This window comes from Tinamus guttatus, unplaced genomic scaffold, assembly GCF_059628265.1.
Source record: "Tinamus guttatus ecotype Peru unplaced genomic scaffold, ASM5962826v1 Tinamus_guttatus_pri_ptg000211l, whole genome shotgun sequence".
Classification (NCBI taxonomy): Eukaryota; Metazoa; Chordata; class Aves; order Tinamiformes; family Tinamidae; genus Tinamus; species Tinamus guttatus.
Window position 1 is genome coordinate 3,845,411 of NW_028288745.1, and position 21,461 is coordinate 3,866,871.

A 21,461-nucleotide genomic window follows, 5' to 3' on the forward strand; every position below is an offset into this window, starting at 1 on the left:
CTCAAATGTATTTTGGCAGCTCCTCAGATTTTGCAAGTAAGTAGAAAAAAAAGAGAGAGAGATAAAAATCCACAGGTGCTTGGATTCAAATTAAGATGTTCTTAACTTAAGAAAGTGCTACCCAAACCATCAGATCATGCTGGTTTCAAATAGATAACAAAACGTATTAACAAGGGACACAGCAAAGCTGGAGTTATGTAAAAACAGAGTATTTGGGGAAAAAAAAAAAAAAAAAAAAGCTGCAGAATTGCAGACAGAAAAAAACATTTTACTTTGATCTAATTCCCAATCACCTGTGTAACAGCTTCTGGAAGTCAAGTGTCCATGGGAGCAAGCCTACAGCGGTGCACTGCAGTGTGCCAAGGTGCATGAGTGGGCGCAGCTGCGTGCCAGGCCCTTCGCTCAGATATGCACCGTATGAAGCAAACTCCAGCACCTGCCTCCCAGGAAAAGTACAAAGTCCCATTTCCAAAGCACTGCACACTGGCCAGTCCAGGTGGTGTCAGCTGAAGCTAGGGAAGCATCTCGTGCTTCCTGCTGTCATTACCTTCCATTTTCATTACTTCTGCAAAAGGCAAAATAATTACCAGAGAGTAAGTTTAGGTGGATGCACTGACATGCCTGCATGGACAACTTTCAAATTCAGACTGATCCGTCCTGTATGTCTTTGTGTCCTTCCAGGCAAAGCCCTAATGCGCTGTTAACGATTGCTCCATTATCTGATTTTAACCTCATTTAGAAACTGGATTGTTTCACATATGACTCCTGACTATATATTTTGCTATGTGGGTATAAGAAAACTCTACAGGACTGAAATATTGGAACAAAAATATTCAGGATTAAAATTATCAGGTAGCCAATTTCTCTTATTACAAAATCATAAGTTTTTATTACTATTTCAATGTATTTCTTATAGTACTGCATTTACTTGTCTTTAAAAATAGAAAGAACTCTCTGTAGCAGGTAAGAGTATACTTGCATCCACAGTAAAGAGTACCTTAAATCAATGAGCATTCCCATAGCATTATTATTATTCTACCAAACTTGAAATAACATAAAAACTTCTGTGAATCACAATTGCTGCAAATAGCAGTAAAACTGAAACAAAAGAACTGGTGCTGTTTAAGTGCTCTTTTCCATTCTGTTGTCTTTCACCTGTGTTCACAGGCAACACAACTGACAAATTGTATCATTAAAGAGCTATATGCATAGATACAGACAGAAACACACACAGAAGATGCTAGTGAAAAGCATCAAATTAGTACTTTACAAATACTGCTAGGAACTATCCAGAAGGGTCCAAATTTAGAGTTGTTGTTATCAAAACAAACAAACACATAGTTAAGTGATAACGGAAATCAACTTTATCACTTCAAGTGTCAATTAAATCCAAAGTATCTGTTAGTACTGAAAAAAAACTGCTGCTGCAGAAACACATACTTCACATGATCATACTCAGGTGTGCTGATACATACTGAGCAGTTTCTGCAAGGCAGACCCAAAGCACAGGCTCAAAACCTAGAGGTCACATTTTGACAGACACAGCTGAGGAATTCTGAAAGCTTTAGCTCTGCAGGTGCTGAAAGGACCCTGGTCTCAGACTGTTCCTTGGGGTAAAGACCCACAGTCCTTTTGAATAAGAAGTTTTTTGCAGATTCAGACAAGAAGAATTTCTCTTTTTTTTTTTTTTTTTAATCTCTCCATAAGCCCAATTATGCACAGCCCTTTGCAAGGAAGCCTCTTTTGCTGCTAGAAATGCTCTGTCGTTGCTGCCAATTTACCCTTACTTTACTAATCCATTCAGCAGAGCACAAGATGGCAGGTTTAAGCTTACAGATCTCTATTTTTCCGTCACCAAAAGATCTCTATTCTTCTGTCCTGTAAAAGCACACTGGCCTACAGCATTGCTCTGAGCCATCTAAGCAAATCATTTCAGCCAGAGAAAGAAAGCCCTTAAACATAGCAACAAACAGGGTGTTTCACAGAGAGAGGAAACTGCCTGAGAACAACACTGTGAGCATTTGAGATGGTGCCAGCTTATGCAGCAGAGAAAAAAAAAAAAAAGACAAAAATCCATCCAAATACCCTAGGAAAAGACTCGAAAATTAAGCATAGATTGAAGAAAAAGTGTTATAATTGGGAAGGAACTGATATTAACTTGAAGGTGAGAAAAGACTATGGGATTATGGTTAGATCATTCATGCTAACGTAAAGGGCACATGAAATATAAAGTGAACACAAGCAAGAGGGGCTTTCTTGAAAATACTACTCATCACACTAGTCTTATTTATAAACTGGCTCTTACAGACGGTCACTGTAGAGATAAGGACGCATGTCTGCTAATTTTGAAGAGCAATTAACACAGGCAAAAAAATCGGCCCAGACAGTACACTAAAGAACCTGCTTTGTCTTCATTGTCTTATAATATATTCCTTCCACACTGAAAGCATTTCAGAAATCCTTTTTGATTCTGACATTTAAATTGTATGTTTATGCACTAATTAAATCTGCCTACATATCACTGACTTCATTACACAGCCATATTAACCTTTGTGCTGATGACACATTTCTTATTCATGTATTTTTTTTCACTTTATCTGTTTTTAATCATGACCTCTTGGAACATACAGTTAATAGACTTCTACTAGCATAGATGCAACTTTCAGGATTATTTGAATGGGCCAAAGCAGTGTAATTCTGGTTCTTGTTTGCTTTTTGCAATCAGTACTCCATAACTAAATTCATTTATTTCATCTTCCCCTTTAATGCTGTTTGTATTTTGAGCCAAACTCCAGGCGATTCAAAATACTGTGTACAAGACTAGTTTGGCTGGTGCTATTCTTTAGTATTCTGCAGTCAAGCAGCTCACTTCTATGAAGTCTAGATTTCACTGCTGATGTGTATAAAAAGTCATAACAGGTGGGTTTCTGTGAGACAGAACCATCTCACTGGAACTCTTTTCACTGCTCTGATAATTGCAGATGATACATTGTCCTTGCAGAAAGGAAAAGGAAAAAGGAAAAATGGAAAAAGAAAAAGAGAAGAGAAAAAAAAAGAAAATCTTACAACAAAGCTGGATGGCAGCAAGCGTAACTGTCAGGGCCTGGAGCACATTCTCCATCTAAGACCTTGGTTGGCAAAGTTTTGCTCTCTGCATTTAAGGTCATCTCCTTTGCTGATAAAAGCAGTTGGGAAGAAAGCCAGGAGCAGGGGCCTGCCCCTCCTTTCCCTTGGGGACTACTTTTAAGATGAACCCATATTGCTGTCCCCGACCTGGGTTGTGCTGCGTCTGCACAGCAGCTATCCTTGAGTCATGTCTCCCACATTCAAGAGTCTGACCCTGACTGGTCCCATCAGCTTCCTGGCTTCACCTTGGACCTGTCCCTACAGACTCAATGCAGGATCACTGGTCTCTGTCTGGCCCTGACTGCTGGCTCCAGCCTGATCCTGATCCGGAGAAGCAGCTCCACGTCCTGGCTTGCTGGTGAGGTCACTGCTTGTGCCCACCTTGTTATCGTGCTCTGCTCCCTGCTCACCTTCCTCCCTCTCCGTGAGGGAGCAGCGAGGGAGGCTCACACCACCCTGCAGCGCAAACCTGCTGAATAACATACGCACACTCGTCTGCTCTTGATAGCCCAAATGAAGGAGTAGAGAGAATCACCCTCCCTTTCCAGCTCAGGTCTTTCTACCTATTACTGGCTTACAGAGCTAAAAAAGAAATCTTTCTAAATCCAGCAGAGCTAAACATTTGCGCAAAGTCCAAGGGCTTATTTATTATATGAAGAGGAAACAAAATCAATGCTGTGTATAGAAAGGCTGATCTACAGCAATGTGAGTAAGTTGTACTCAGTGTTTTTAGTAAATGCAGCCTTTTCTCTAACCTTTTTTTTTTTTTTCATTGCATGAATAAATATCTACTTTCCATTGTCAGGCAAGAGTAACGTAACTAAAAAATGTGCAACAATGTCTTTTTATCATTATTAAGTGTGGAGAACAAGACTAGAAAAAAATGCTTCAATTTATGGTGACTTTTTCTTTTCCTTCCTTCTCTTCCTTTCTTTCTTCCTTCTCTCTGGTTATAAGATAGGGCAGCAAGGTTGCTGACAAAATCTGACCTGTACAAGCATAACACCATTACACACCTCTTTCAACATTCCCGACCTAGAAGATGTATGGAGAATGTCCAAGGACTTCTGTACATCTCCCTACCATCTAAATAACCATGTATGAAAATGTACTGTTTAACTAGTAGTGCAAAGGATGAACAGTCTCTCTGGTTTCACAAGAAGCAGTCAAATATTCCCAAGAATATCTACACCTTCTGCTCTTAGATACAACTAACATCAACACTAAAATCAAAATTGAATGTATCCCAAAAGGAAATATGCAAAATTCCCCAGCCAATGTGAAAGCCAATGATCAGAAAGAAAACCTCAAATGAAATCACAGTCTGTGATCAAACAAATCATTATTAATTGCAAACCACATCTTGCAACATTCCTCACCAAGATCGGGTGTTTTTGGAACAAATTTGCAGACTAGGTATATTTTTAAGGTGAATAGAATTACTTTGAGCTACACATCTATTCTCCCTGTTCTTCTATAAAATACCCTAACTTACATTAGGTAATATCTTATTCTGTGCATAAAATTACCATCCAATGGATCTGCTACTCACTATATCAGACATACTAAAAGCCAGTAAGATTCACACAAAAGCCCTTAAAACTCACAGGAGAGATTTCCAGCTGATATGAAATGTCACAGCTCCATTGACTTCAAATAGAGCTAAGCTGCTGTATCCTGGTCGAGGATGTGGCCTGCCAGGCTTTAACTATCCAGCGGGCTAACTTATCATTCATACAAAGCATTAATGTCACCCGTTAGGCTTGCTCGGAAGATTAGATGGAAATTTCAGCCTGTGAGCCAGCAGGAAATACATATTTTTACAAGCATGAATTCATAGGAGAACTGCTGAAATGAAGCGCTGAGTTCAGAGCAGATGCTCTGCCAGGAACGGTCCCCATTTGGCACTCGCTGCAGGAGCAGTTCCTCCCGGACTCCACACAACAGGGGCAGGCTGAAGAATCAAGAAGCAGGTTGAGAAATAAAGGGTAAAAAATGAGCACTTTCAGGGAGACCTTTTTTTCTCCCCAAGAAGTAACAGACATTAGAAGGAAAATGGATTAACTGTCAAAACAGCATGGACAGCATAAAAGGGCAAGAGATACAGACCTATGGAAAGGCGAGATGTTTAGAAAGTCTGTGCTGGGGTTACTTAAGCAGCATTTTGAAAGCATAGCTGTCGATCCAAAAATCATACTTATATATAAAATGTTACTGCTATCATTCTTAATAATTCAATAATTCCTGAAATTACCTAAGAGCAATATCAGTCAAAGATTCAAGGAAGTAAAAAAAAAAAAATCAATGTTCTTGGTTTATTTTGTTCACTTTGTGGTACAATTTGCTTAGCTTGTTTGGCCATTTTGGCATGAGTCCCATGAAAGTTCAGTTATTTAGCACAGCTAAAAGGAGGTCGAGACATGCTGAAGACTACAAATGGACCAAGGACTAGGTCTCTTTAGGGAGAACAGCTATTTAGATTTTGGAGGCAATGCTGAGACATGAACAAAAGGCCATTAACTGACCAATACATTTCAAGTAGCAGGTAGATAGTAGGTTTCTAACAGTGAGAAGAGAAATGTCCTGGAGTTGTCTCCCATTTGAGTACTGAAAGGAAAATCCTTCCAACTTTAAAGAAGCAATTACACCCATTTCTGAAAAGGAGAACATGTAACTGTCAGCACTGCAGCATTGCTTCAAACATAGTTCAGTTGGCTCTTGCAAATACAGTCCACTTTGCTGTTGAACAAAACTTCATTTGAAAGTTCTGCAATACAAGGGAGCAATTTGATAATCTAAGACTGACTTGTAGAAGTCAGAAGATGGACCAGGAGCAGAAAGTCAAGTTAAACAGGCCTTACAGACTCAGTTTCACAGGTTCAAGAACACTACAGTCTTACTTGCTCTGTTTAATTCTTTCTACTCATTGCATTTACATGGTCCATTCAGTGCTTTTAAGGTCAATAAAGTGCCCTGAGGGCACTAAATGCCACTATAGCAAAGGCCTTAACTGATGAAACTTTGAATTTCCCTTTCTGAGGCTAAACATTGACCAGAAAATTTCTTGTGCCATGGAAGGATAAGCATGAATGAATGGGACTTGAAATACACATCTGCAGAAAATGCATAACAGTTTTTACTCTCCGTTTCGCAAATGAGACAAAACACACAGCCCCCAACACTGGGGACTTGTCAGACTGCTGAGAGCTGCTGTTTTGTCTTTGAGAGCCCAAGTCCCCTCCAGGATTCCCCATGTGACCCCACCCTAGGGTTTCTGCTGAGAAGCTGGCCTAGAAGCCTGAGTTATACTACGAGTTGCAAGGACTTTCGGCCGTCTCGCATCCCTGCGAGATGAGACTGTTCAAGCGCACAGTACCTGCCCCTAGAGCTGCTTCAGCTTTGCAGCCGGGGCAGACCTGGCCGCTCGCCAGGTGAGCTTGTCAGAAAGCAGACACGTTGCCAACAGATGTTTGCCTGGCAAATGCAGTTCACTCAGAACTATAAAAAACAGACAGACTGCTCTAGTTCCAGCTATTCAGCATTTTTTGATGAAACACTGATCCTTGTGGAAAGTCTGACCATCTGAGCTTACTTCAGCTGATCAGCAAACTCCTTTAAGTATATTTGTAAACGCTAGGCTAATACAAAACAAATGTTAAGCACACAGAGGAAGATGACTAGAAGACTGCATATATGCATGTAGAATATAGAAAAATATAAGGAGAATCATCTCTAATACCAGGGACACTTCACTCAGTTTCTACAACTATCAAATCTCTAATTAGACTCTTGCTACCATTGTATATAAGGTTTACTTTACACCATGTGCTCTTAAGTAAAACTACTACTACTAAGTAAGATAATTGAATGATTTGAATTTGCTACTTCTCCGTAAGTATATTTCTGTTTTTTATTGGCAACTCAAATTCTTAAATTGAATAAATTCTGAATTGGGTATATATCCCATATATCCCTAATTTCAAATAAATTACCTACTAAGAAATACAATTATTGCTTCAATTAAAGGAGAAGAACTAAGAGTTTAAGAAAACATTTATGAATGTTGCTTTATAAACTGTCCTTTTTTGTCTACAACATCATAATTCGCTTCTATCCTCCAGGGGTTTGTCTGTTTTTTTGTTTGTTTGTTTGTTTTTTTGTATAAACAGTATGTCTATATGTAATATGGCAAAATCCAGCATTGCTACAAAATAAGATGCAGGTAGTCACAACATCTGCCAAATCTGAGTACGGTTTAAGGTCCAAATCCTGCAGGGCTGCTTAAATAAAATTCTCTACCTGATTTTGAACATGAAGTCAGAAAAGGTACTTATAAGGTCACTTCTGGGTTGAAAATTTCAAGGTTGGGTTACAGCAGACATTGTGCGCACACAGAGCTTCTTGCTGGCATCTAATTGCCATTAGTTCTGTTCAAGACCAAAGTTCCCTCTGCAGTGCTAGCTTTTGCCTTCCAGTCATCTCACATTTTAACCTCAAATTGCTTAAACTCGTGGAGTGTTTTTTTTCAGTACAATATTGTTAAAGAAGCTTTTATGCCAAACCTGTGTGTTAATGAATACACGTATGACACGACATACATATTAATAAACACAATTCTATGCTAAATTACTTTTATTATTTTTACAATTAATCACTCAGGTAATATAGTTTCTAAATTTTCTTTATTTAATTTATTTCTCAAATCAAGTTATTTTACTTAAAATGAATAGGCTAGAAATAAATGAGCAAATATACTTACCGTAGGAGCCATGTTCATTCCTATTTATAGAATCAGCAGAAAAAAATAAACTGAATTAAGCTTTCATAAATTTTCTAAGTTTCACATTGCTGGGCAAAATAGCTACCTGCTTGTTCTTCATCTCGGTTGAGAAACTGGCCACAGAAAACAATTAAACAAGTGAGAAAGTGAAGAGCGATATGAAATCCAGATGAGAATGCCGGAAAGGGGTGCCGGATAACTGGAGGTAAAATGCCCACTGCCATGGAACTGCACTGAGAAAGTCCCTACTCTGCAGCCAGGCACACTACAGAGAACAAGGGCCTGGCTGGCAGCCTTCGTTGTTGGAGTCCTCCATAGATTAACCTGTGCTCACTGTACATATTTGCCCCTCTGGATAATATTTAAATAAAGTCAAACTACTATTTATCCCAGAAGAGAATTCAAAATTCACCCCTGGCAGCAGATCCTTTTCCACAATCACATTTTTGAGATATGTTAACTGCAGCAGGGCCTGATCCGTGTTACCAATCACGATAGTTTTATTCACTACAAAACTACTGGATGGGGCAAGCTGAAGAGGTGCCATGTGTGCTACAAAACAAATAACTAACCAGGGAAGATCTCTGCAAACAATAAACCCCAGAAAGAGCAAAAAATCTGGATTTGGGTACTTCATTTTTAAATCCTTTTCTTTTTTCCTCCCATGTCTAAAGAGCAGAGGCATCACATCTTTGTCTGAAGAGCATTAACAGTATTTGTTAATAGCTATTCTAAAGCCTGCATGACTGGAAAGCTTTTTAGCAACGTAGTTTCCTAATGCTTTTACCAACAAGATCAGGACAGATGAATTTCAATTCCAGAGGCAGCACAACCTAGAAATAGGTACCGAATGAGAAACAATCTTAGTCATTAAGCTCTTTTATTCATTAAGCTCAATTAAGCAAAGTATAACAGTAGCCCCAGTTTTTAAGGGAGGTGAGAATGACCACTTTCAAAGCAAATGTGTTTGGCAGAATGGCAGCCAAACTTGATTTTACCGGTTCCTTTCAGTTCAAATGATTCATCTCAAATGTTTATTGTTACAGGAAGTATGAACTGTCATTTTCAATGATTAACTCTCATCTCTAATGAAAAACTTGCATTTTCTGGCATTCTGCACTGTAATTTTTGAAGATACCCTTGAAATAACAAGTTTGGTATTTTCATTTATGATCATTTCAAAAAACAAATTTGACTAGAAGAAAAATGCTATTTCCTGTACTTGCATGTAAAACTATATAGTTATGTGAACACTGAAATCATCAAAGCTTTCTGTATCGTGCAACAGATAAAAAGATATTCGAGGCTTTTATTCCTGTGTTATTGTGTAGACTCCTTTTTATAAAGACAGCAACCATTTGCAAGCAAACCTAAGGTCAAGAATGACACTTGGATTTCAAAAAATATCATATTTTGGTAGCATTTTCAGAGATTGTCTTAAACTGTATGTACAAATTGAAACATATGCCAAAAAGAACACATCATGATTATTTTATATTTGCAGTATTTTGCAGCATTTTGATTCTGCAGATTTGTTCAATGTTGTTCACCCCCTTTCTTCCCCTCTATCCTTTAGGCAAAGCAAGAGAATAATGAAATGGCATATGAATACAAATGTATAGACTTCTTTTCAATCCAGATCAAGAACTAGTGACTGAATGGGTCATAAATAATTTTACCTGTTCTATATTCCATTGAGTTAAATTTGAATACCTCAGCTCAGAATAATCTGGCTGCAGCTGCCTCTTATGAAACTGCAATATATTTTGTAGTTTAGGTCAAAATATCTTCGGGCACAGATTAAACCCAAACACAGGGACATATATCATTTAAGTTTGTCTTTAATCTTCTATATTGCTTCCATACTTCCATATTATTGCAGTGAAAGAATTTGAAGCTTGACTGTATAATACCTGCGAAAGACCTTGAAAAAGTCACAATAATAAGAAATTTTATGCATCAATTTTAACTATAAATCATTGCACAGAAGAGAACCATTTGCCATTTTTAAGAAGTGGGAACAAAAGCATGACTTAAGCAGGAATCAAGTGAAGAGGCTGAAAGTTATAATGATGCTCCATAATCAACACAGCTGTACGATAATTTGATTTTCATTATTATGATGCTATTTAGACATGAGCTGCATATAGAAGATTGAGTGCAGTACATAATTATTGATTAGTTATAAACCATTTGTGCTTTATGTTTATTTCATCTGACAATAATTATCATATATTTGCACTAATTAATTCATCATATTTTATTACTGGAACTGAAAGATAACTAGCAGAAAACAGCGGAAAAGGGACTGAGAAGAAAAGTAGGAGGCCCTGTGGAGCAACAAGATTATTTACAATATAATACTATAATGATGCTCATTGCTGTTTTATTTTCATAAAATGAATATAAGCAAATGAATTTCTAGCTAAAATTACTTAGAATCACTAGTAAACCACTGTCTAAAGCAAGCTGAAGCAAAATTCAGCTAACACGCTGATGCGATGGATATTGACCCATCATTCAGTGTTGATGCGTATTTGCTTTATGGAAGGCTCAGAAAATATTGATCATTCTGGAATATATTTTTAAAATTCCACAGGAAGATTATCTAGCTTTGGGAGTTAAAGTTCTTACATCGCCCACCTCATACAGCAGGATATTGAAAATTTACGGAACGAAGCTGCGTAATGTGAACTGAAACAAGCATGTTCCCTAAATAGAAGTAAGAGAGCTTGCATTTCCACTGATGGATGGCTTCATCAGCTAGTAATACAATTACTGCGCTGTGCTGGGATACAAACCCTGTGCAACACGGCACGGTGCAGACAGCCCTAAGCTAGAGCCAAACGAGACAGACGTGGGAAAAGCGGACCCACATCAGCACGGCTTTGCTGCTTAGCCCTGCCAGAGGCCTAGTACACTAAATAGCACTGTGTGACTGCCGTTCCATTGGCAAAATCTGAGCTCGTAGCTAACTGGCACTGCTCTGACTTATGTGGCTCTACAAACTGGCCAATAGCTACGCTTAAGAGCTGTGACAGGATGAGGCCTTGTGAATACTCCTCAAAATGGCTCGGTTAAAGCAATGATAAAAAAAAATGAAGATATATAAAACATTTTATCTTTAACTCTTTGAATGCATATATAATATGATGGAAAGGCAGATGCAAAGAAGCCAGTTCTACATGGTTGTGTTTTAGTGACCCCAGGGGTAAATTATCATCACCTGTACCACCAAAATAATGGAAACTCACCTCCATGACTCACTTCCCTGTGTCTTCCACATGGATGTCCACAAGCAGGAAGAACAGCAGGAACAACCTGTGCCCTGAAGGAAATCTTGGGGCTGTGGGCCTTCTTTTCTTCATTCAGGCTGTGTTGGACAAGGAGTTTGGGGCAAATGCTTGCCATTCTGCCTCGCTGGCCAAACAAATAAAGCCGGGCAGCCTGCTATTCCAGGGACCCCAATGCCCCCTTCTTAGGAAGCACCCACAGATGGTGGTGAAGTTAGGCACTGCCCTTTCTGTTGGGCTGTGTGCAGTACAGACAAGCAGAGGTGGAAGTTTAGGAGCTAAGTGTCATGCCAGAGGGCAGGACGAGTGCGCAGTGTCCAAAGGGAAATGGCATGCAGCGCACAAGCCGAAGCTCTGATGTGGGGTGCAGATGTGCTTAGCAGAGCCACCCACTTGAAGATATTAATTACATGCAACCTGCCCATTTAATCTCCCCATCAACTGGAAGGGTTCTGGTTGGTTTTGAAAAAGTGAAAGACATTGAGGGAAAAAAAATCACATAGTCTAAAAGTAAACAGTTCCTGCACATGGCGCTCAGGTTACTAGCTAAAAGTTGAAACAGTCTATAAACTCTGTTCACTTTGCCATCACCTGCACACTCTGTACGTTTTTGACACTATTTCAATGCCTTTTGTGCAGTAGCTTTGTGCATATAGTTTGACAGGTGGGAAAGACACTTGCTCCCTGCATGGCCCTGCTACAGAGAGCGAGAAAAGCTATTTCAAACAGCTGAAGTTGGTCATTGTCATTGTTAGAGACTTGTGATGAGCAAAAGTGGGCATATACGTTGTGCTTTATCAAACTTCCATGGTCTTAGCAACTATTTGCCTATTTTGATATTGATGTATGCATGTCAGATAGATACTTCAATATTCCTAAGCATAGGAAAGTAAACAGAAATTAGGAGAATTTTGCATAATACCTTAACACTCCAGAAACCATTTTTTTCATGCTTAAATTCTATCTTTAAGGAGCAAGAGGATAAGTTCTCCCTGAACAGCCCCATAATGACAGATAGAACCCCTGAATAAATGGAATTTTGAGACTGAGACTCATGGTAAGCAGAAAATCATGCAGAGAAATGATATCGACTAAATCTTAAAATATTTGCTGTGAAGTTATATGCTCAGAGGACATAGACTCTTACAACAATCATAGAATCGAATCTATGTACACCCTAATAATTTGTGCATAATAATCCTTTTGGCAGTCTCAATTGATCTGAAAGTATTCCCTATTACCCTGTGTTTGGTTCATTAATTTTGTATTTAAGATATTCTAAGGTATATTTAAGGCATCTCATTTATGGTGACTGATGGATGTACTAGTAATTTCCTAAGCACACACACAGAAGACAATGATGAATAGATAACCTAGGTAAAACAAGAAATGGGACTTCATCATTTGTTTCAGCCCTCACATTGTGAATGATGCTGCACATCTTTTGCACACTTCTGCCTCTCTCTCTCTCTCTGTTATTTTCCTCTCCTCATCCTCCTTGTCAGGCAGCTCCTGGTTTTACCCTACTTCCCACCCTCTGTCCCCACTTTCTCCCTGCTTTCAGCTCCCACCTAACGACTCCCCCTGCAAACCTGCTGACCTTTCCGCTTTGTATCTAGACAACAGGACACCAATCACCTCTTGAGAAAGAGAGCAGCTGTCCTACACAAGTTTCCTAGGTAAAAGGGATATTACATGTTTCTTATACAAGGCAATCTAGTTCACTATTATGAAAGACAGCAGCTGGCTACTCAGCCAGACCTGGTGTGGTCTGGTCTTCATCTTCATATTAGTTGCCCCGTGTTTAATCCTGAAATGGAAAAAAGAGCTTCATCCAGTAAGAAGCTAAACTCTGGTTTAGAAAATATTTGGTACTTAAAGTCTGATCAACATTTTGAAGAAATACAGAGTCACATAATACTTTACCACTGCTGTTTCTAGTGACTATTGCTTTTCAATGGTGCAAAAAGAGAATCTGGCTCCATGCATCCTTTTATTTATTCATTCATTCATATTTCACATTGGGAATATTTTGGGGCTATCTTAGCAGCAGATCAAATGTCATTCTGGAAAAGAGGTGCTCAGTACTTCTACTTTCTAAGCTCTTTATTTCAGAATAGAATTTCCTTTGTATTTATTTATATATCCTAAGGAAAGTCTTGATTTACCTAGTCATAAAAGCAAAAACGGTACTTGCAAGGCAGAATAACTGTATTATCATCATAACCTTTCCTGTGTTTGCAGACATTCCAGTTTTGTAGATAGACAAAATATCCACTATAATACCACATACCCTCTCATAACATACATTTGTGTCAAAAGTACCAACACAATTCAGAGAAATGTCTATTAAAAGGGTTTTGCAAATTCTTCGCTTTTCCTCTGTCTCTGAGCTGATATTTTCTGCCTCTCTCCTTGCTGTGCTCTCAAGAGCCAGTGGGTCATATCCCCTATTGCCTAAGTGCAGTCACCCCACTGTAGTGAGTTACTGACAGTCAAAGCACTTTCTAGCAGGACCGATAAAATACCTTCCTTCATTAAGGGAAGTTGATTATCAACAGCAGAAGGAGCAGTGAAGAATGCTTACCTGCTATCAGCTGGACCAAGACAAACATAGACAACCATTACCAATTACTTCTGGTGTGACACCATGACTACAGTTAAAAGATAGTCGGATTTATAATTCTTTTTTGCATAAAATATTTTGCACATGAAATAAAATATAGTTTTATAGTTATAACGTGCTAGATGCATATGTAAAACCAGGCAGCCCTTGGTGTATAACAAGATAAAGCAGCCTAGTAACAGAAGACAAAGTATTATCCCTTTCATTTTTATATTTGAATACACAGTCATAGAAAAGAGATTAATTGATTTGCCCATAATCAAACACGGAGTTTCCAGCAGTCCGTCCCTAAAAGGGCAGTTTAAATGAGCTGTAATTACCAGCCATTTCAGACCCCCACTGAAAGCTAACACGCATCATTCTCTAAATTCTCTCTCTTGCTGCTGTCCTGCTCTGTAAATAACCAGTTGGACTTGGCGATCTGCAGTGGCTGAATTACAGTTTCCACAGACCCTCTAGCAACCTTGATCTCTCCACCTAGATTTCCTGACACAACACTTCCACTGAAACTGTTCTATATACAAGTTTAATGAGTGATATTTTAAAAACTGGTAGTTTGTTTGGTTTATTGTTTACTTAGGAAAACACAAAGGGGAAGCTGTTTGCACACTGTAAATTGAGTTACAATTTCTAAGCCATTACTAAATAATTAATAATAGCTAATGAATTGTTTGATGGTTAAATGTCAAGAGGAAAAGGCCAGTGAGTTTCCTTAATGCTATTACAGATTGGCGTTAACTGTTTTAGCAACTATTTTTGCTGTTGAAGATTATAATTACTGCATATTAATAATTGGTAACCTGTCTCACAACAACAACAACAAAGTACAGTCTATATATCTAGGCCAGGACGAGAGCAAGAGAATGTATTCAGCCTTACAAATTAAATAACAATACCTATAAGAGAATACAAGTTGTTTTCGATGCTTTGCAGTAGAGAAATTCCTCTCCATCTACCAGATAAATGAAAAACACGGTTATCTTCATTTAAAACATTATAAAAAATAATCTGTAAATTACATTTCAGTGTTCTTTCTGTAGTACGATAACATGCAATATATCTTACTGTTTTTAAATAGTGCAATTAACCTAGTACAAGTTTCCCTTTCTATGAAAAATCCCATACTAGGGATTCAGTCTGAAGAAACATACATTTAAAGTCTTTATGAAGGGTACCTTTACCACCAGTATAATCTAGGACAGTATTTAATTATGACTGAACCTCGTGAATCTTGGGGTTCGTCTTTGTATTCTGCACGTCGGCACAGCAAACAAAATACGCGTGTGTACAAAGTGTCAGAGCTCACTGGAAGGTAAGTGAGATGTTTGGCTTAACATGTAGTTATTTCTGTCTGTAAGAATGGCAACATTGAAGTCAGCAACAAAAATGTGCCGACTCGTTCTGAATGCTTGTATACCAGGAGCGAATATTATTCAACGTACAGAAATAAAAGCACAAATCACACAAAGTATGGACAATGATTAATCAAACCTCACTAGGCTTCTGAGTCAGTCCCCAATTCCCCTTCCAGCCTCTTTTCACACACAGAGTGAACAGGAAATGTGATGATGCAGAACACACAGCCTAAGAATGAGGAATGCTCTGAAACTGCCTCTCAGCTCCTTTCCTCGCAACAGGCAACTTCTTATGTTCCTTTTCTCCAACTACTCCATGCAGGATCCTTTATGCATGTGCCCTTCGAGGCTGCATGCAAAAGGAGACAGCTCCATGAGCAGACAGGGAAAGGCACGTCCGCACCAACCTCCCACTCAGGGCATCCATAATTAGTCTCCCTGGGGACGGGAAGCAGAAGCGCTTCACAGTGAATTAGTCCCCCCTCTGTCCCAAGGCACAGCAAAGTGCTGCCCAGCACCAGGCCAGCCTGCCCTTTTGCCTTCAAGAAGGTCAGTATGGGTTTATTTTAGTGCAATGGAGACTAGTCAGGCCCTTGGGTCCATTAGTGATTAAAAACAATCATTCGGTGTGCATCCAGCCTGAAATTCTTAAACAGGGAATGAGAACGGTGGTATTTTACTACTGTTGCAAAGTGAAGCCTCCTGTAAATGTCTTTGTCAAATAAATTGTTATTGGAAAAATACCGTAGTCAAAGAGGAATTGAATACCAGTTATCCCACTTGTAAGCCTGAATTTTTAAAATGTAATTTCATGAAACCTCAAAACATATTGCAAAGTGAGGCTTTATGGAATTCAATTTGCCTTACTCCCGTCTCTGATCGCTCTGCACACTTACTGTGATTGCCTCCATTGTCATGCTACCTTCCAAACTGACAGTCTTCTAAAACGTATGCTCTCCAAAACCAGTTTGCTGTCGCTGAATTAAATTGAACATTCATGTTTAATTGTACATAAGTTTGATCATTCTGCACTCCATGAGGGATTATGAAATAATTGCTTCTCTTCTCCTTGGCCTTGGGAGGGGCAAGAGAGGGAAAGGCAAAGTTTGCAAATCCCATTTGCTACATGCAAGGAATATTCCAGCAGGTGCTGAGCACTCTCAGGCTCCCTATAACTCCAGGACACCCACCGCAGATTGCAGCGTCTGGCTTCACAGAGAAAAGAACCAGCAGCCCTGCAACTGTCCTCTCTCATCCGGTTCTGCAGTGGAAGGTTTCACTCTTCCAATACACCATCCTCATTCCTGCCACGCATCATAAATTCAACTAGAAAGAAATAGAGTCAGATCCTTGAATGCAGCCAAAGGCCAGATTGGGGAGCCATGGAGGCACTGTCTCAATTCGCCTGATTGCGCTACTGGTTGTACTAAATCTAATCTCCCCATGTGTGCTATGGTTGACACGACACACAGGCACTGTGTCCACTTCTCCTCTGAGCAGCAATGTCTTTTTCCCGCTGCCAGTGCTTGATATTCCCCAGTGGAACAGGATACATGTGCTCTGTGGTTTACCCCAGCGTTGGTCGGTGCAGGATGGGCGGACGTGGGATGCAGGAGGAATGGGGCCTCTCTGGACTCCATGGCAGTGAACAGCCCCAGAGCAACATCTCAGCCTGCACTTCCCATTGCCTCACGGCGCAAGCCTGCCCTGCAGGACTGGTGATGGGATCTGCAGCCGGGAGCTCTCCTGCTCTCAACACTGAACTACTTTGAACACTCACCTTGGATGAGATTCCTCACCTAGCTAGTGCAGATGCTCAAGATGCTTTATATTAGAGACGTCTGACCCAAGCAATCACATACAAAAGACCTCATAGGAGTGAACTAATGGATGCAGCCTGAAAACTCAACTACCCCAGGTAATATTTACTCTGTGGAACCAGTTCAATTTCAGAGAAATAATACTACTATGCTTCAACTAATTAAAAGCTAATTTCAGAGTTTGTAATATAATATTTCACTAGCAAGAAGAAAAGACAAATACTATTGCTAAACTCCAAAGGATCCCACACACACTGCTGTACTTTCTGAATGGCAATTAATTTTCTTCAGGTTGCAGTTTGAATTAAGGTAACCGTTATTGACAGTGAAATGTACTCATATACATATGCCTACACACTAATGTGTGCCTGTATTATATGAAATGAATAAGAAAGACTAGAACCTGGGTTAACTTGGTTAAAATTACCATAAAAACCCGCTAATTCTCCTGCTTTCTAGCTTGTGGATATTCCCTAGTAGGAAAACACTCTGGTAAATGTTAAGGAAATACCCAGTTTCACATTTAGAAACTGGAAGCTTCATCTTCCTTTAAGACGTCTGTTTTTAGTCATTTTAAATACAAGTTTCTAAAGCAGATAGAAATTTCTTTTAGTCTTAAAAGGTATTTCTCTTATTCTTATCTTATTATAAAACTACTTGACAAAGTAGTTTTATATAAATACAAAAGGTATTGTAACATGACCTGATGAAGTATTATGAGTTAATGGTTTAGGGAATTTGCCTAACTACATGAGAAGTGAGTGCTAAATATTTTTATTGTGGCAGAATGAAAAGGGTTTGTTATCCTTAAAACAGAAAAGTTAATCCATGACCAATAAGTTATTCTTTTAACTAAAAATCTAACCAAATTAAAGTTGTTTGTTTTTTTGCTTAAGATTTCTTTTGCAGCATCTAGTAGGGCAAGTTTTACTCTGAGGTTTAGTTGGTCATTCAAGATTAATGGATAAGAGAGTACTTTACACCATTTTTATTAACTGAGAAACATAATAAATTACCTACTTCCTGGAAGTGCCGTTATTGACTGTGCCACTGCAAGTTTATTATCCTGTTAAAAGTTAACGCTGTAATTGCTCCTGGGATGTTGCTTTTTTAAAACTAATATAGGCCAGTTCTGTAATTAACTGTAATTTGTTCTTTAAGTTCGTAATTCAAAGAAGCCCAAAAGAATTCTTAGAGAGCCAGGATAATGGACATATGCTTGTCAACAAAGTGGACTTAGAAGTAGAGAATTATCTAATATAGCTGGGAGCAAAACAAATTTATATACAATAATAGAGCAGAGAAAGATGATAGACTTTTTCTCATAGGTAACTTGCATACATAATGTAAGAATGCTCCAAGACACAAATTATTTATTGGCTGTAATATTCCAACCGCTCAAAAAAAGGTAAGGGAAAATTAACAGCACATACAGTATGTCCTGAGGGAATTATTCTTTTAAAGATGCTACCAGAGAAGAAAGAAACATGTTAAAAATGAAGAAATACTCTCGCTTTTCCCGTCTGCTTCCTGCTGCCTTGGTGCCTGCCTCATCAGGAGCCAGCAGGCAGTGAGCGGATGTCAGAGGACGAAGTGTGGGGTTTCTGCCTGGCAGTAACCTAACGTCACCAAGCTCGTCCAAGTTGGAAAGCAGAACCTCTGACTCTGGCCTGGCCCAAGTAAAGGCGGCTTTTGCTGCATGTCTGAACACAGACATTACATCTGGTAGTCATCTCAGTTATAAGACTGTCCAAATATAGAAAAAAAAACGAGAAAAATTTGATGCAGTCACATCTAATACACATCATCAATGCCTTTTCAATAATGTAAAGGCAGCATCATCATCATCTAGGATTTTTTTTTCCCTGTAATTCTTCTACTGCTTACGGTATCTTAAGCAATTGTGTTATATAGTCACCCTCACTTCTGGTCACATGTGCAGCTCAATAAATACCAAAACTGTCTAAGCAAAGAAAAAATGTATAAAATGTAACTGAAGCTACTTGGGAGAAGGCAAAATATGAAGCTAGACAAATAGTTGTTTCTCTTTTTTTTTTTTTCCACACAGATTAGACCCAGCACATTTTTTCATGCCATATACAAATAGCATAGACTTCCTTCCCATCCGCCCCTAGCTACTCCAGTGTCCTGACATTAAAACATCCGGGAAAACAAATATTTTGTATCACCTACAATTCAGATAACCTCACAACCTCATTTCATAATAGAATACGTATTTACACCAGTGGATTCCTAAAATGAATAAACACTCACTGTCTGAATAAGGTATTTAGAATCTGGCCTGATGTTTGGAACAGACTCCCTTGCCAGATTGCCATCAAACTTGACACCTTTGTGATGTTTATTTTTGCCCTTGCTTAAATATTTTTTAAGTCCATTATCAAGAGTATCTGCTTTAGTGGAGTGTTTTTACAATGACTCAAGAAGACCATATCCTCCTTTAGCTCTCTAAGGCCAAACATGGATTTTGCAGAGGTACAAAAGTGTCCTGGAGCTTTGCAACACAGTAACGCTGCTCCTTTTTGTGCTAAGAAATGTATTAATTTTAACTTCACAGGCAACGGTTAAGTCTCTGTTGTAGGAAGAGTGGTTTAAAAAATAAAAACACTGCACAAAAGTGATTTTTATTCAGGATTTTCAAACTACCCTTCGCATAGAGAGAGGGCTTGGCATGAGGTCGTTAAAGGAGCCCGCACAGAGCCGCAGTGCATGCAGGGGTAGGGGAAGACACGAGCACACCGCGCGACCCGCCTGTGACTTCATCCTTGCATTGTCAGAGCCCATTGCTGAGTCGCTGCCTCTTCACCGCTCTGACAGGGAGGTCAGCCAAGCCCACTTACTACTCTGAACCGTGTCATTACAAATACATTTACACTGGCAGGTCTTGCCTTGCCGAAACCTGCTCTTGAACAAAATTAAATCACTTCAAACATAAGCAGCCATTATCGGGTGTATGTCTCCTCTCTGCTCCGTCTTGCCTCACCTCACTGCAGACAAGGATTCCATAAGATTTTAATCAAAGAATGCTTATTAAACTGCAATTTTGTGCTGTTTCTAGGGAAAATATAAAAATAGAAACATACTCCAGCTGTCAGTCAAGAAGATTATTTTAATACTGCCATTTAGGAAAGTTAGGACTTGATTTTAACTACACATATTTGGTGTGTAAATTCACTACACCTCTCTGCCTTAGCCTTCTGCATTACACCAAGTTCAGTCTGGTTTTCCATACTCTGCAGTTTAGCTACATTTTTATTGGCATACAACTATCAAATCCTCAGTAATTTTATCCATTTAGTGCTTCATCCAATCAATTGTTCTTATTAATGGGCACAGGTTGGGATGGTTTGTTTCTTTTTTTTTTTTCCTTTTTTCTAAGCAACTCTTAACAGTAACTAACTTCGACTTGGATTCTCACTGGTCTTATGCAGCAGGGAAGAGGAATAGCTGAGCTCTACACTCAGTTTTGTCTTTGGAGGGAGGCAAGAGAATATTTTTCACACACATTAGAATTAACAGGCAAAAGATAAAAGACTGGCATGAGGGAAGATGCAGGAAAAGCTCTGGCCTGGCTAGCCAAGAGACAAGAGGGAGCAAACCACTTCACAAGATCAGCTTTATTCTTTTTTTTCTCATTCTACAGCAAAAAGGATCAAGAAAATAGTCATGATTGAGCCATCACTGGTTGGGTGGTTTGCGCTTGAACAACTGGGATTATCTGCTGTCACACCTCCTCATCAGACAGGCGGCAGGACTGCAGGTTAGACCCCAGGGGGAGGTGATGAGCACCTGCCTGGACCCAGACTCTCGCTGACTATTCCACCCAGCCAGCGGCGTGGAAGAACAACCACCAAATCACAGAGGTTCACAAAAACAACAAAGAAAAAAATCTATTTTCTGAAATAATTTGTTGGGGAAGCTTCAACTCTATGACTAACACTAAATGACATTTACTGTATGCTAAAGTTAATCTCAAAGACAACACAGTGATGCTTAACTATTTTGCAACACAAGAAATTTTAAATGACAAATTCAGCATAAATAAAAGTGCTGATGCAATTTTTATTGAAAACTGTTCTTTGAGTCCAGAATGAAATGCATGGCCAAAAGAGAGAGAGAGACGAATCAAAAACAAATAAATAAACAAAAATAAACACTGCTCAGCTCTGTCTAACCTCAGGACTTGAACTCCAGGTTTGTACAGCAGATGAGTGAGGCCTATGAGAGACAGAAATCCTCTGTGGCCCAATTTACGTCCAGTCAACTGTGAAATGGCTTTGGGAGAACCAGGGCTACCAGCCCCCAAAAGAGAGTAACCTCTTGGTCCCAGCATCCCCATTTCAGCTTTTTTGATGAAAAAAAAAATGCAAGGAAGACAAGTTCAATGCAGTGAAGATATGGGAAAGCTTTTAAATCTCAGATGTGCTTGCAGAACAGTAA